The sequence below is a fragment of the Uranotaenia lowii genome, chromosome 3 (genome assembly GCF_029784155.1).
Source record: "Uranotaenia lowii strain MFRU-FL chromosome 3, ASM2978415v1, whole genome shotgun sequence".
NCBI lineage: Eukaryota > Metazoa > Arthropoda > Insecta > Diptera > Culicidae > Uranotaenia > Uranotaenia lowii.
In genome coordinates, this window is record NC_073693.1 from 20,006,038 (window position 1) to 20,022,498 (window position 16,461).

General features: G+C 33.7%; 1 protein-coding gene across 4 annotated transcripts in view; it reads left to right on the forward strand.

The window, feature by feature from the left end:
• The window catches only part of LOC129756205 (pancreatic triacylglycerol lipase-like), a 66,793-nt gene that overhangs the window by 3,828 nt on the left and 46,504 nt on the right, over positions 1-16,461 (forward strand). For all 4 annotated transcript variants that reach the window (XM_055753008.1, XM_055753010.1, XM_055753012.1 and 1 more), the window contains exon 2: positions 5,274-5,603. The gene's annotated coding sequence lies outside the window, so the exon portion shown is untranslated. The remainder of the gene's footprint in view (positions 1-5,273; positions 5,604-16,461) is intronic.

Here is a 16,461-nt window from a genome sequence, read left to right on the forward strand (position 1 = left end):
GGGTGTTATCTAAAAATTAGAAAATTGCGCCTTTAAGTATGCAATGAATAATGAATATAGAGAAGGAAACAAACTTTTAGAATTCTTTTTGTCTGACACTTATAAACTGTGAAATAAAAAATAATATAATTAAAAAAGTCGATAAAACTTTTATCTTTAGATTTTTCATGATTTTTGCAAATTTTTTTTAGTCCCACGAAAAGACTTAGTTCATCTAAGGGTTCATGTATCGAGCTAACTTTTGCATCATATAAACTTGAAATTACACGCTGTCAGAAAATGCAAAAGACAGCGATCTGCAAATGTTTTTCAACATAATGAACATAATCAAGAGGGATCAAATTCCCATTCTCCCCTACTGTTTCCAAATCAATAACTAACTTCTTTATAGACCGCTAGTAAGCAGTTTCGAACCAAACGGAGTCTTTAACAAACTTGTAAAACAAATTAAAATACCATAAAAAAAAGTCAAAAAACGTTCATAAGTGATTCATGTTCACGTTCATTGCCAAGGGTGGGTGATGTAAAATGCATCTTAATTTAAAAAGTCAAAAAACCAATTTTCAGATGAATTTTTTATCAAAATTATCCCGGATTACAACCATATTCTTCTTCGTTTCCTAGCCGAATTTTAGAGCCTAAAAGATATTTCTTGTTGATATTTTGGCTTTCATAAATTAGACATTTTTTAAGTGGACGACAAACGGGTTAAGAAATGTGAAATTTTTTTTTTTAGCATTGTAACTCTATATCCTAAATATTTACGCAAAGTAATAAAATCCTAGATAGAATGCAGGATAGTAAAAAAATCATTAACAGTTTTTGAACTCTATGTAGGTTTGGTTATTCATGAGTTGGTCACTGATGTTGCTCAAAACTGATAAATTTCACAGAAATGTCACATCACCAAAGCTAGAATTGTTAGAATAAATATGACAAAAGCTTTGAATTCGGGATCCCAAAAATTTTCCAAAGTAAGTTGTTTTTAAATTAAGCCATAAAAATTCGCATAACTCTATTAAAAAAAATTTCAAAAGATTCATAATATGAGTCTTGAGTTGATGAGTATTTTTTAGTTAAATTTGGGGCTAAGATTAAGCTAATCGAAACGAGGTCAAGAAACGCAAAATGCATCCATTAGCATGATTAAGAGTTAATTATTTAAAATTTGCTAACTCAAAACTTTTAAGCATTGTTTTTTTTTTTCAATTTTGCTATTTTTATTTTTCAAATGATTCTGAAATTTATCCTTAATATGCTAACCAACTTTGGCAATGCAGTTATATTTTTGATAACTATCCCGGCTATAGCCTAAGCTTAGCCCGAAGTAAAATTGCCCGATTTTTCCGGGTTTGTCAGGATATTTAATACAAAATTGGGGAACAGTACTGCCCGGCCCGGTTGCCCGAATTGCATTCAAAAATGCCCGTATTTTGCCCGGATTTATTCACCTTACTTGGCAAATCAAACAAAACAAAACAAATTGTGTTGAAATTTTTTTTTATTCACGCCGCTTGAAAGAAATGTTTCGAGCAAGTTTAAATAAAATTATTATGAAAAGTTTTTTAGAAGCCTAAAATAAGATCTAAAAATTATCGATGAGTTTTGACGAAAACTTGTTTTCAATTTTTTTTTCTAGATTTTTATTGAGTTATTTCTGAGTTATGACAAAATTTGCCCTGATTTTGCGGGATTTTTCCAGGTTTTTATATAAAATTGCCCGGATTTGAACGACCCGGATACGTGCTGAAAAAATTCTGGCAACCTTAATCTAGCCTCGACATTTAAAATTTTACAGTTGTATTTCAACTTTTGTTCTAATTTATATCCCGAAAAAAATTCTAATATTTTGGTATCATAAAATGATCAATTCAATTCTCTCAGTTATGTGATTAAAATAACAATATTACAACCTTTTTTTGTGTCATTATGTTAAACACTGAACTAAAAATACTGAATTTGAAATTTTCAACTGAATTTTGATCTATTGAATTAAAAAATAAACGGTTCAGCTTAAGATTTTATAAGCAGATTAACACTACAACTCGTGCTAAGGAATTTATTTTTTGGAGGATCTTTATACAAAACTCAATTTTAACATCGAATTTGAGACTAAAATATCCTTTGATTTGACATATTTTTTTTAATTTCCACATACATTTTTTTTTTGATGCGTTGAACATTCAATAAAAAAGCGTTTCATTTTCATTCAAAACTCTTTTTTTTATTTTGAGATCGAACTTAAGGATTAAAAATTCAAATTTTATTGAAATTACCAATGTATTGTTTTGAGAAATTTGAAGAAATTCAAAACAGAATTGACGAACCTCAAAATAACATAATATATTGTTTTTATTTTCGAAACTTTTCATAAAAAATAGTTGATATTTCAAATTTCAAGTGAAGATCTAGATACCTACATAAACTGAAAGAAGTGTTTACATTCTTAAGATGTTTTATAATTAATATTCTGAAAAGCTGTGCCTCAATTCTAAATCAGAAATATCAAATTCTGACAAATATGAAATCTGATTTAATATTCTATTTAAAAATTAATTCTAAATCTCAAGTATAATTGCGAAATTTGAATTCGGTCCTTTAGTTACAGTTATAAATTTGAATTCTTTTTTTTCAATTTTAAATATTACATCTTTTCAAAAGTGTGAAAACAAAATCGAAGTTCTCATTTTTTTCTGAGTTTCAAGTTTGGTTCAAAGTTAATATTCCAGAATGTTCAACAAAGCTCTGAACTCAAAACCAAAATATTGCTATTGAAATCTGATTGCATTGAATCCAAAAATTTACATTTTTTCTAAGGTCGTTTGTATTTGTACTTTACCAAAAAAGGTGGTAAAATTTTCGAAAACATTAATTTTCAACATGGTTTCGGACTCTGTTTTGAATTAAATTTAGAAAATATTAAATTAAAGTGATCTTTAAAATTGCATATTTTCAAAGATTCTATAGAGTCGAATATCTTCTATTATTTGGCTCTCCCTGATTCAATAGCGATGAATTAGCTAATTTTAAAAATTTTAATAATAAAATAAATGCATTTTAAACAAGAGCTTAGACATTAATCTTCTTTCTCAATCAACTTACAAAACCTTTCCTGGAAAATAACTTTTCAACATTAATAAAAAATTAGAGAAGGAACCTAAATGACCTGGTAAGAAATGTATTCGAAAAAAATGCATCACTTTGTTTTATTAATAACTCTTGAATTCGTGGGTGGAAATATATAAAATTTTCAGTAAAGCTACCTAGTTATGTAATTTTAACGTGTAAAAAATTTGGTGACAATATGTCAAGTGGTTTTTGAATAAGCGTCCAATACAGAAACACATTGAAAAATTTTTTTGGGTAGGATCGAGAAAAATCCAGGACACCAAAATACAGCTGGAAATCAACTATTCAACCAAAGTTCATATGGCAAATCATTTAAAGAGCCCTAGAGGATCTAAAAGTGTGCTCTCATTTGAATAGGTTACCATTAGGTTAGGAAATATGAGAGGTTTTATCAAACGCAATTCGAAAATTTCTATTAAAAAAGTGTTTAAAAAGATCAATAAATCTGTCTGGTTCGTCCAGTTCAGGCCTGACTTAACTTCTACAAAGTTAACAAACTGCCCACCGGTAAATTAAACAAAATTCGGCGGTCAAACCGAGCGCAAAATATTTGAACCGCTAGCAAGGAGAAATTTAAAAAAAAAACGTGGTGGACAGCAAACTGAACCATTTAGCGAACCCATTGCAGATTTCCACCCAAAAACTTTTCGTTGACAAGTCTTGCCTGGATGTTTCGGTAGTTTCGGAAATAAACAAGAAGAAAAAAATGAAAGATTTGATGTCTAGTACTTGGGGCGGCTGATGATCAGGCAGAAAACTGCCTCCAAATGTGTTTGTTTTCCATGCATAGCACTTAGATACTTAAAGTCGATAAACTTCTTCATTGGACGCTATTTCGAAAACCACTTGACACAACATACAAAAAATGTACAAATGTAAACATTACATTACTAAGCAGCGTCGCTGAAAATTTCATCAATTTCCATCCATGCATTAAAAAGTTATTTTTTTCCGAATACATTCCTTAATAACTTAAATTTGTACATACTCATGGATAAGGTTACCAGATTGCCCTGTTCTATCCGGATTTGCCCGGATATTTAATATAAAATTTGGGTACTGTCCGGCCCGGCCCGTTTTCCCGGAATTCATTGAAAAATGCCTTGATTTGTAATTTGTAATTTGTAATTTGTAATTTATTAACTTAAACGTAGCCTATCAGTTACAATGAACTATTAATTCAGGTTAAAGAAAACAGCCCGGATTCATTCCCTTTATTAGGCAAATCAAACAAAAGAAAACCAATTGTATTGTAATGTTTTTCATTTATGCCTCCAAAACGAAATTTTTCGAGCAAATTTTATGCAAAAAATCATGAAAGTTTATGTGGAAGAATTTATCATTTGAAGTAGGTAATCTAGAAAAGTTTAAATTTTTGAATAAATACGATTGTTTTTAAATACCATCAAAAGTATTTATATTTCATAACATTTGGAATTTAATTATTTTCACGATCAAGTTCAATTTTCAAATGGAGTTTTTTACTTTCCATTTGTTTTTGTTTAACTAAGGCTTATATTTTTCTTCAAATTTTCAAATTAAGTGTATCCAAAAAGTTGACTTAGCGGAACTCCAACCATCCGAATCGAACTGAAAACATCCGCAAACCTTTGGGCAAGCTGGAACCAGCAGCACCAGAAATGGTTCAGTTCCATGACCTGTCCATCAGCAAAAGTTTTAGACCTCCTATCCTTCAGCCGCTTTTTCCATTACCACATGTTTACGTCCATTTTGGGCTTTTTGAAGAGCACGTTCGGCCCAAAAGAAGTTGCACTGCGAGCAAATGAATGCAGTCCCAGGCCTCAAGAAATAGTTTGCAATGTGTAATGCTGCTGCCTTATTTGTGTGTTTTTACCTGTTTGTCTGTATGTTGTAGATTTTTTCCTCCCAGTCCAAACCGTGATTGGTGTGGATTCATTGGAAAGTTGCTGAATCAACAGAAGTAAATACCTCTCTAGACAAGTATAGTGACGAAAACAGCAACAAACTACTCCGGACGAACTCGAATCACGAACGGTGGTGTCAACTGTGTGTGCAAAACTTGTGTCCTCCTAGGTCTCTGCGCAATTTGCAGAGCATACCAAAATGAAAGTAGAGAAAAAGAGTCCCATACCCATATACCCATTGCAAAATTCCATCAACAGGCTGCAGTCCGAGTCCGAGTCCGAGTGAGGGTACGACAGAGGTGTACCCAACGTCAACAACAACCCAGAAAGTACAATATTTCCATTTACAAGATCAGTGTGGCCTAGCGGAAAGTAGAATCGAAAATAAGTGCTGTGCTAGTGTGGAAGAGTGAGTGCAAGAGAAGGTAGCAGAAGAAGAAATAGTCGAAAAATAGCACAATACCGGTAGCCGCATAACATCAGATTTTCCAGTACACATCAACACCCCTAAGTCTGCAAAGCTGAAAAAGTAGGCGCGCCAAAACAACCTCAGCAACAAAGATAATTTTGATGCATATTTCTACAAACGTAAGTACTAGACACCTTAATAGGTAAAGTGCCCGAGAAAAGGTTTAAGTGGTCCACTTTTCAGTTTACCGGACTTTGCAACTTTGTATGTATTCCGAAACGGAAATCTCCTTCTTGATTGACAGGGTTGATGCAGAAACTCTGCTCTAAAACTATTTTGTGAGTTTAGATCGATTTCGTTTTAATTGATTTAATTGCTTTTAAATAATCTTACATACTAAGTTGTTAATTTTATTGATCAAATTTAAATATGTTTACTCGAAAAAGCCGAAAAAATGTAGGTACCTACATATTTTGATTCTTCCAAAACCTATTCAACTGGAAACGATCAGTGAAATGTTCACTTGGTTCATTAAAAGGCAAAATTGACATGAGACAACAGGCATTCATACCAAGGTTGCTGAAAAAAAAATCTGTGTTTTAAAGATAAAAAAAATTCTGTGATTTTACCCAAAACTTCTGTGATAGTTTTCTGGGATTTATTTCCTTCAGTTTTATTGAATATTGATAACACTAAGTAACAAAAAAAGATTTTTTGAAAATAGTCCAGGGTTTTCCAACTGAATTAGACTAATATTGACGCCCTGAGTCCGAAAATGACCATGGTTTTGTTCAATCAGGTCAGGATATTAGAATACATAAATTTTTAAAAGTCGATTTTTCGCCAAAAAACAAATTTCTGCGATTCCTCAGCTGAGAAACCCCTGACGATTTTCTCGGTTTTTGTTAAGAAATAAAAGTCAATACATGCAAATTCTATCAGTTTTTATTTAATCTAAGAAATTTGATAAGCATATTAGCATAATATTAGTATAAGAATGAGCGTAACGAGACACAAAAGTTTAGAGTTTACGGCATAAATCGCCGTTTCTTCGATTCCCGTTTGTGAGCAGCTGCTGGGTTGTCTCTCTTCAGCGACCAGCAGTAGTCCGCCATCATGACTGCGTCCCACCTCCCCTGGTACCTCTCCTCCATTTGGCGCATGTCTTGATGGAACCTTTCTCCCTGCTCGTCGCTCATCGCCACTAGGTTTTCAGGAAACTTCTCCATATGTGAGAACAAGAAGTGCATCTTTATACTCATCAAACACCCCAATTTTTGGAAGGCCTCTATCATGCTGCTGACAAGTGTGGCGTGGTTTGCTGCCTTCGTGTTCCCCAGGAAGTTGATCACCACCTGCACAAACGATTTCCACGCAGCGCGCTCTAGTGTGTTCAAGGAGTTTTCAAACTCTGCGTCCTTCATCAGCTGCCGTATCTGTGGTCCATCGAAAATGCCTGCCTTCAGCTTCTCAATGGTCAGTCGAGGAAAGGCTTTGCACAGGTAGTTGAAACATTTCCCATCCTTGTCCAGGGCGCGCGTGAACTGTTTCATTTACCCTAGCTTCATGTGTAGTGGTGGGATCAATATCTTCTCCCGGTCAACAAGAGGATCGTTTATGATGTTTCTCGCCCCAGGTACTAACTGCTCTCGTGCCGGCCACTCTTTCTTAACATAGTGGTGGGCTCTGTCTCGACTGTCCCACATACATATAAAGCATGGGTACTTCATGAACCCGAACTGTTGACCAAGTAGAAAGTTCACCATCTTGAAGTCGACACAGATGATCCATTGGTGCTGCTCATATTGAATTTTGTCGACCACGTACTTCACTGCTTCATATTTCTCTACAAGAGTTGTGGAGTGCGCAAGAGGGATTGAGGCGAACTGGTTCCCGTTGTGGAGGAGCACACACTTCAAAGAGCGCTTACAGCTGTCAATAAACAGTCGCCATTCTCTCGGATCGTATTGAGGAGCCCCGAGTTTAACAAGAAGACCGGCGACATCTCGGCAGTACACTAGGTCTTCCTCCTGGCAGAAGTAGCCCATGTAGTCCATGCCTTCTACGAAAGTAAGTGATACGCGCGTCCTCGTCAAGTAGATTTTTCTCTTTGAGTCTGGAGGCCAACAGCTCGGAGGAAGTCTTTGACAAGCTGAGATCCCGAACAAGATCTTTAAGCACACATTGTGAAAAGGGCTGCGGACCATCTCGTGCTTCATACTCTTCTGCATATCCTCCCTCGTCTGTACTGGTAGTGGTGGCCTCGTCGTCGCTGTGAGGAAGCTCTGTGAACGATGGTACAGGAAGTTCTTCGCAGTGAGCAACTGGACGGCGGGCAGATGGAAGGTCGGGGTACTGGAGGCTGTGCCGATTCTTCCGGTTGATACCAGTAGTATTGATTGCGCAGAAGTAACAATCCGATGCATGGTCAGACGGCTCCCTCCAAACCATCGGTATCCCGAACTTCAGTGAAGTTTTCGTGCCCTTCGTCCACCGCCGGAGGTATTCCACGCACGTTTTGCACACCTTGTGCGGTTCCCAGGACTTATCTTGGTCACCCAGCTTGACTGTAAAGTAAGCCTGGTAGGCGCTCTTCACAAAGCCTGTGATGTTCTTCCTGTCCGCTGTCAGCGTGTATTCTCCGCAGATGTAGCAGAAAACGTCAGGCTTTTTCATGCATGAATGTCGAGCAGAAGCCATATTAATAACCTGAAATAGTAATAGAAATATGTAGCCTACTTTCAGATAATAAATTTTGTTAATTTTGTTAATAAGTTAATTTTATAATTACATAGATTGAACTCAAAACTCCTATTACTAGCATATTGAAGCGTATATAGCCATATGGCTGTATCTCAAAAAGTTCCTGATACAGCAAAATCAATCCCCCTTATTCTGCGCCGCGCGTGAGGTGACGATAGTCGAGTCACCCTAGTCACCCGATTCCAGTAGTCGCTTTAGGTGAGAAACGTCTGTCAGAATGAACTTCTTGAGTTCATATCCTAATCTAGTAGTCAGCTAGGCATGAACCTCTGTCACATCGGCTTCGGTAATAAGGTGACAAGACTCACGTGATTCCGACTCGACTCGACTATCGTCACCTCACGCGCGGCGCAGAATAAGGGGGAATGTGATATTCTAACTCAGGACACAAAAATTAGTCTAAATCAGCTGAGAAACCCCAGACTATTTTTTGGCTGTCACCCAGTGTAATAAATTGGACTTTTTTACATTTTAGATGGCTAAAATCAACTAACATTACCAATCTTATCACATTTTTCAAATTTAAAGTGCATTCAAAATTCTGTGAGATCTGAGAATTCAAAATTCTGTGTTTTCTGACACAGATTCTGTGAGGACAATTTGCTCAAAATTCAGTGAAATTACAGATTTTTCTGTGATTTCGACAACCTTGATCCATACACAACAGTATAATTGTAAATTGAGAAAAATATTGAGGGGAAAATATGAAATCGATAAATCACATTGAAGCCAATTTGTTATCCATTATCTTACAACAGCAAAATTCAATTCAAAGTAGATGAGTTTCGATGAATCTTAGAATTTTATTTTATGAAGAATTCACCGTTTGCTATGATTGTTAATTAGTTTATCAGCCTTATCGGAGAAAAGTGGTGTCCTTTTTAATAAGAAAATTTTATAGACGGATAGAAAGTTGGGAGAAATGAAAAATGATGAAGATGAGCGAGTAGAATTTCATGTAGAACCATTACACAGGGAACAGCATTTTTGGTGCCTATGTTGAAATAACTGTTTTTAAAAGATTTTGGCCCCTAGAATTCGAATCGTTCGTCAGATTTTGTCTATCAGCTCTTGTTTAAGTGATATGGCGTATGAAAATTTTAAAATTGATCGATTTGGAGAAAAATCGATCATTGATGACTGGATGAACTAGCAAACCTAAATGAAAAATAAAAACTGATTTTGATTATTTTCATTTGTCTTCATTAAATCAATGAGTCAGGTTTGCCTAGAGATTATAGATTTGGAGATAAAAGCTTAAAAAAAAATAAATACAACGATTTTTAGAAATTTAAATAGATAACATAACAACTATTTCTGACATCGCTGAAGAAAGTCTACGAGTATCAAAGACTTTAATTTAAGAACTTTTTTGAAGACTGGAAAACTATTAAACTTATGATTTAAGAAATATTTCAGAATCAATTCGGGTGAAAGTTTCTTAAAAATTTCGTCGAAATTCTCGTATTTTGTAAACTTTGAAAAAATGAACAATATGAAAACTTTTATAACTTTTTTTTCATAAGTCAAAATTACCCGCGATCTCGGGGAAAGTTGATCATTGAATTATAACTTAATTTTTTAAATCTTTGTAATCTTTTACAGTTTTACCAAAAAAGTGCACAATTGACTAAATGAATTTAACCCATTTCCCAAAGTTACTTCGAAAACAAGAGCTGCTAGAAAAAAAAATAATGCTGATAATGCTTCTAAATAAAAATTTTCATTTCTCTATTTTCTATCCGTCTAAATTTTTTTATAATCTTGAAATGCATCTTGAAATGCATCTTGAAAAGCACATCACTTTTCACCGATAGGACTCGGTAGGCTGTGACTGTCGGTGGCGGAAGTTTTTTTTCAGCGGAATTTTTTTCAAGTTTCCTTTAAAAGTTTATTTGCGCATATTTATTGTAAAGTCCATTAACTTTGAATAAGTTTTAGGACGTTTGCGACGTTTTTCAAGAGAGTGCAGCTAATTAAATAAAAAAAACTTGATCCATATCCTGCCTTCCTTGAATGCCGTCCACAGACTAATTGCTGTCGGCCACTCATACTAATCGGGGATGAAACCTCGGAGTCATCTATTCATATGTTTGGTATCCGAAAAACAGTAAAGTTAAGCTTTTCTTTTTTTTTTATAATCAGTTTATCAAATCTTGTAGATTGAACTTAATACTACAATGCACAGTGGTCCAGAACGGGAATTTAGCGAGACAAAACTAATAAAGCAGAAACTAAAAGATTTAGACAAAAGTTGTCTTCAGGAAAGATGCTCATAAAAAGGTTGCGCTTTAATTATACAGTATCAGATATTAAGACGTGTCATTTTTTCCATGATTTTGGCACACAAACTTTTTGGATTGAACAGATAGAGCAAAATTGTCATCTACAAAATTGCAGCCCATGACTTTTAAAGCAACTTTGTCGAAGACATCATATTCATATGACGTTTAGGAACAGGAAAATAAACAGTTTTTCAGCTCTAATCAGCAAATCAAAATGCACACCTTTTCTTCTTAGACTGCAAATGTATATCTTGAAGTAATCAGTAAGTAATGAGTAGTTTAGTATCTACCAAATTAAAATCTGACGACTAAAAAAATAAGTCACCACCTACGAAAATTGCTATCCAGACTTTTCCAGACATTTTTTCAAAATCGTCAAGTTTTTTTTATCTAAATAAGTGATACAATTTATTAGCTTATGATTTACCTGTTGAAAGTGATAAAAATATGACATCTCTTAAAGTTAACTCAGCGGTTTTAAATTCGAAAAATATGAAGTAAACTTCGCTGAAATTCATTTATTCGAAAATCGTTGTATCATTGTTCCATGAACTTTCTTTAGCGTTTCGTTCAGGGTCGATGATTTTTCAACTCGGTTTTTGTTCTTCAAAATAATTTAACAAAAACTACCAATTTTCAAATTTTCACTTAGAAAATATTTAATAACATTAATATCTAGTGCATGAGGACTACTACTTCTCCTAAGTAGTTGTCCTAAAACATTGTTGCTGACTAAGTTTATTTACAAATATTTTAACATAAAACAAGTTGTGTTTATAGTTCTTATAATTATTTAAAATTTTTAAATAAAATATGCTTCATAATTATAATCTGAATTTCAAATTGTAGTTGATTTACAAATAATGTTAGAAATTGTAAGTCAGTTATAGTTATATTATCTTATTGCGGACCAATTCCTTTTTATCAACTCACTCAACTCAAGTTTAGTGAATATCAAGAGTCGATCGCTCCCAGTGACCTTTCGTCAAAGTGTTTTTCATTGCAAACAGGAATTGTTTAACTGCAGTCGATGGCGCCTTATCTGTAGGCTAGAAGCTGACATCCGAGCAGCCGTTATTGATTGTAATCTATGTGGAGCCATAAACAATTCCTCAACAACACAGTCTGAGCTTCCAGACGATAGTCGATTGTTGTTGTCCAGCAGACACCAGAAAAGAGAAACCATAAAACCGAAACTCGTTTCAAGTTCGCAATAATTTGGGTTGTATTTTATCCTTCTGTCGCATACGAATCGATATGTTTTTGTTTATGTTTAAGTCAGTATGAATCACCCATCTCCCAACTCCATCAGCTTAGCAAAGCCACCGGAATAAAGCTCTTAAACTGGAAACCCTACCTGACTCGTGGCTTTTTTTGGGGATAGGAATCGTGGACGCCATCCGTCCATCCATCGGTCAGTTTATGTAATCGTGCAGGGACTGTTTGTTTGTTTTGACATCGGAATTCGTTGTTTCTCTTTTTAGGGGTTTACCCTTAAGCAGGTGACAGATTCTGGTTCGGTTTTTGACCGATCAAGAATTGCCACCGGCTAGGTCGTTTCCAGCAACTGGTTTCTGTTTATGTTTGTGCGTTGTTTTGGAATCAGGGGAATTATGAATCTCTTTTTCTACAATGAGTTGAGGACTTTGATCAGTCGATAACATTTAGTTGCATGAATAAGGTTATATTTGATTCATAGTAGAATTTTGATTCAAATTTATTTTCAATAATTAGAACTGCTAACAGAAATTTTGGATCCACGAATACGTAACCAGTAAAAATCCATTGCCTTGGTAATAAAAAAAAATTGGACTTCTATTAAAAAACGAAAAGATAAATGGATTTATCGTTCGTACGCTGTTCATAATTGGCGAAAACCCCCATTAAATTTTGCAGCTGTTGGTTAGTCATCATCCGATGGAAAGTTGGCAAATAAAAAGACTCGAGACCAACACCTTTTTTGCAATTTGCTTCTTATGCGGTCACTTGAAGTAAACTAATTTAGACTGAATGTACTCAATCATTTCTAGTGGCTTTGGCGCATCAGCAGTGAAGAGTCTATTAGAAATAAAATGCTTAAAAAAGTTTTAGAAGTAATATAATAACTCCTTGAAATAAATTTTTACCTACTTCTGAAAACAAAAAATTTAAATTCAAGTGACTGGAACCCAGACATTTTTTCTAAATAAGAATTTTTAGCTCTAGATTGAACATCTAGTTCCAATTGTGAGTCTAAAGTAGGGATACCATACGTACTCTTTTACAAGTAGACATACCCTTTCTCGATCGAGAAATGAGTGTGCTTTTCTTCTTTTTTTTTAATAATGTACTCTTTTAAAGACATTTTATCAAAGAAACTAATTTATTTCTTTCAATACATGAAGTTTTCTCTTACATATAGAAAAGTTCCTGAAAAAAATCAATTTTCATTGCATTCATTGAACGGTACTTCAGTGTTGTCTCTTACATATGTAGAAGTCTCCAAACGATTGATAACAATAGATGGATGATACCAATCGATTTAAATTGTTTTTTTCCTCATTAAAAAAAATTAACACTCTGATAAGGAAATCTTTTATATACCTACCTAAATAAATTAATTCTAATAACTTTTTTATCTATTCAGTTTTAAGAAAGGCACCTTTCAGCCAAATTAAACTAAAAATAAAAGCCTTCGGCGCCTTTCAATATGCTGTTAGGTAACATCCAAATAGTAGGCAATATGCATAACAACAACTTGTATCAAAGATTCGTACACAAATCAAATGCAAACAAATAGGAAATAATGTTTTGGGGGCCGTTCAGATACCACGTGGACAGAAAAATGAGATTTTTGGCCCCCTCCTCCCCCTCCGTGGACAAGCGTGGACATTTGGCAAACCCCTACCCCCCTCCCCGGATGTCCACGTGGACATATTAAAATTGTTTTTTTCTCTAAATCTAATTTGATAGCTAGAAAACACCACTTTTTGCCTTTTTGTTATTGAAATGGCTGATTTAAAAAAAAATGAATAAGCATTTCTTGAAAAAAAAAATTAAAAAAGAATTTAATTTTTAAATTATCATATTTATCCCTTGCTTTCAAGTGGCTACTAATTGTTTAAACTTAAATTGAAAAGCTTTGTAAATTTTTAGATTTTGATTGAAGCATCTCAATTTTTATTCACCTTTCGAAATTATTTTGAACGTAAGTATGTCCACGTGGACATTATCCAAACCCCTACCCCCCTCTCCGTGGACAAGCGTGGACATTTCCATACCCCCCTCCCCCCCTAAGTTGTCCACGTGGTATCTGAACGGCCCCTTGGTCCAAAAGAAATCTTCTCCGCTATAAAAAAGCAGACTTTTCTCAAGTTTGGTTTTTATTTTTTATTTTTTCATATAATCAAAAACTTCTATCGATTTCAATAATCTAACAAAATTGAGCCTTAGATTTTCAACTAAACAATTTAAGGAAAATGTACAATGGAAAGTGTAAATTTCGGATAGAATAAAAGTATTTTGAAGAAAAAAATATAGTTATAATGTAGTTCATATAATATGCAAATAATTGGTAGAATTTGATCGCTTTTATCTTTGTTTTTTCCGTTCTCCTGAATATTTAGAAATATAATGCCAATGTACTCTTTTTGACGTTGTAGTATATGATAACACTATAGTCTAAAGGCCCCCGCACAATATCAAGTCGGGTGTCGCGTGTACTTAAACGCTGGCGCGACGCACACTCCAATGTTTGCACCACAAAACAGCGTCCACTGATAAGACTTTCCAGAATTATTTACGAAAAATGTGCAAACAGCTCTCGCATTTCGAACAGACATTTCAGAAGTGCATTTTTTGTAAATGGAATACGAAAGTTGAATAAATCTATAAAAAATCTAAATAATTTTAAAATTCTTCTAGTACAAAGGTCGGCAACCTGCGGCTCACGAGCCACATGTGGCTCTTTGGATATAAAACTGCGGCTCTTTAGCTCACTGCGCAAATATTATATATATTTTTGATTAAAAATTCATAAAATCGTGCTATTTGAGTCTTGTGACCTAGCACACGGATTTTTAACAGGTCCAGATAAAGGTTTCAATTTTCTTCTGTTGTAGGAAGTAGTGGATGACTAAAGGGCAAAATAGCAATTTTTCAAGCCTTATTTTACATTTTTTTTTTGTTTAACACAGTGTCGAAGCATCAGCTTAGAGATCAAGATTAAATTTACCATTCATTTTAAATGCACAGAATGGCAAACACTTAAATCAAATTATTTATTTCCAAAAATGTGTGTCTATTTTTTGATCAATCAAACACAAAAGTTGAGCTGTAGCAGAAAAAGAAAATCAAAGTTTATGATTCTTAAAAAATAATTCTTGGATAGCCTCTGTTTTTTTATGAAACATCGTAAACCTCATTAAATTTCATATTTTAAGTACTCACAATCACCTCTATGAAAATTGATCAGTTGCAATTTCCAAATTCGTATAACGTAATGTCGCGTAACAACATAAAAATATTGAAAAATCCACTTCAATCCTATCCTATTTATTTGAATAGAAAACGATCGTTTCAATGTATAAGAATATAGATAACTCATTAGCATTCCAGATTGTCAAGTTTTAACCGGAATTGTCCGGATTTTCAAAGAAAAATTTGGAAATGCCCGATCTGGTCCAGTTTGCAAGGATATAGAAGAAAATAATAAATAATAATAGATATCGAGGAAAAACGACCGGTGTTTTTTCCGGTTTTATTCATAATTTTTAAGGATTCCAAATTTTTGGTTTGTTTTAGAGAAATAAATTCGCATTAACTTTTTGGAATTGTGAGATATGATTTGAACGCCCATGATGTGCCTTGGTAAAAATAAATTTTCATGTGTTTATTTTTCAGCATTTTTCTGGGCATTTTATCGGAGATACCTAGATTTTGGCGGAATTTGCCCGGATATTATGCAGCTAAACATGTTGAAACTCAATACCTGGATTTTCCTGGCCGTACAGAAAAATTGGAAAGCTTACTCAATTATAACGGGTTAAAAAAAGAAAAAAATACAAGAAATTCAAAAACAAAATCCCAAAACTAAAATTGAGAATTATAAATTAAAGTTTGACAGCTTTTTAAAGTCGATTCAGCATTGAGCAGAGCATGAATGGTAAATTTAATTTGAAAAATATATTTGGAAACTTATCCACAGGCTTAATACTTGTACTTGTAATCAATAACTAAAATAACCTTTACACCTCGAAGCAGTTTTTATTATAATTAAATTGTATGTATTTAAAAAAAGTGATCCTTTGAGTCTAAGAACAAACTTAAAATTTCAAGTGTGAAGCCTCAATCAACATTTACAAAAAGTACGCAAATTTTAAACAAAGTTTCAGTAACCGACATATTTTTTTCATAATTAATTTATAGTTAACACCGTTGATTTATTATTGTTTCGAAACTTTGAAAGTATCCTCGAACTGATTTTGCCAGTTAAAATGTACTGTTTCTTAATTTTTAATCACGAATTTTCAAAGAAAGCTAGAATATCACATTAGAACAGATTCAAACTGGTCAAACCACATATTTTTAATTTACAATGTTTAGAATTCAATTCTTCATTCAATTGGACCCGTAATACTGGAGAATCACATGTGACATACGACAATACGAAAATTCTACCAGTTGTCAGGGGGAAATGTCATAAAAAAAGGATTATTTAAAAAAAAACCCCTTTACTCTGTTATTTTATATGTTCTTCTTTGCCGAAGAAATTATAAATAATCTGCTTATGTTAATATTTTCAAATCTTTCATTTTAACATCATGCAAAGTATTCATTTAAGCTTGATACGGATTTTATATTTTCTCGACACGATTTTTGCCCTCGCATTTAAATTGATATCAAATTAAACCATCACGGAGAAAAATATATAGATTTATCAGCGATATTACGAGCGCCGATGTGGTCTAGTGGATAGGCTGGCGCGAGTCTGGTATTGGTACGCCAGGCG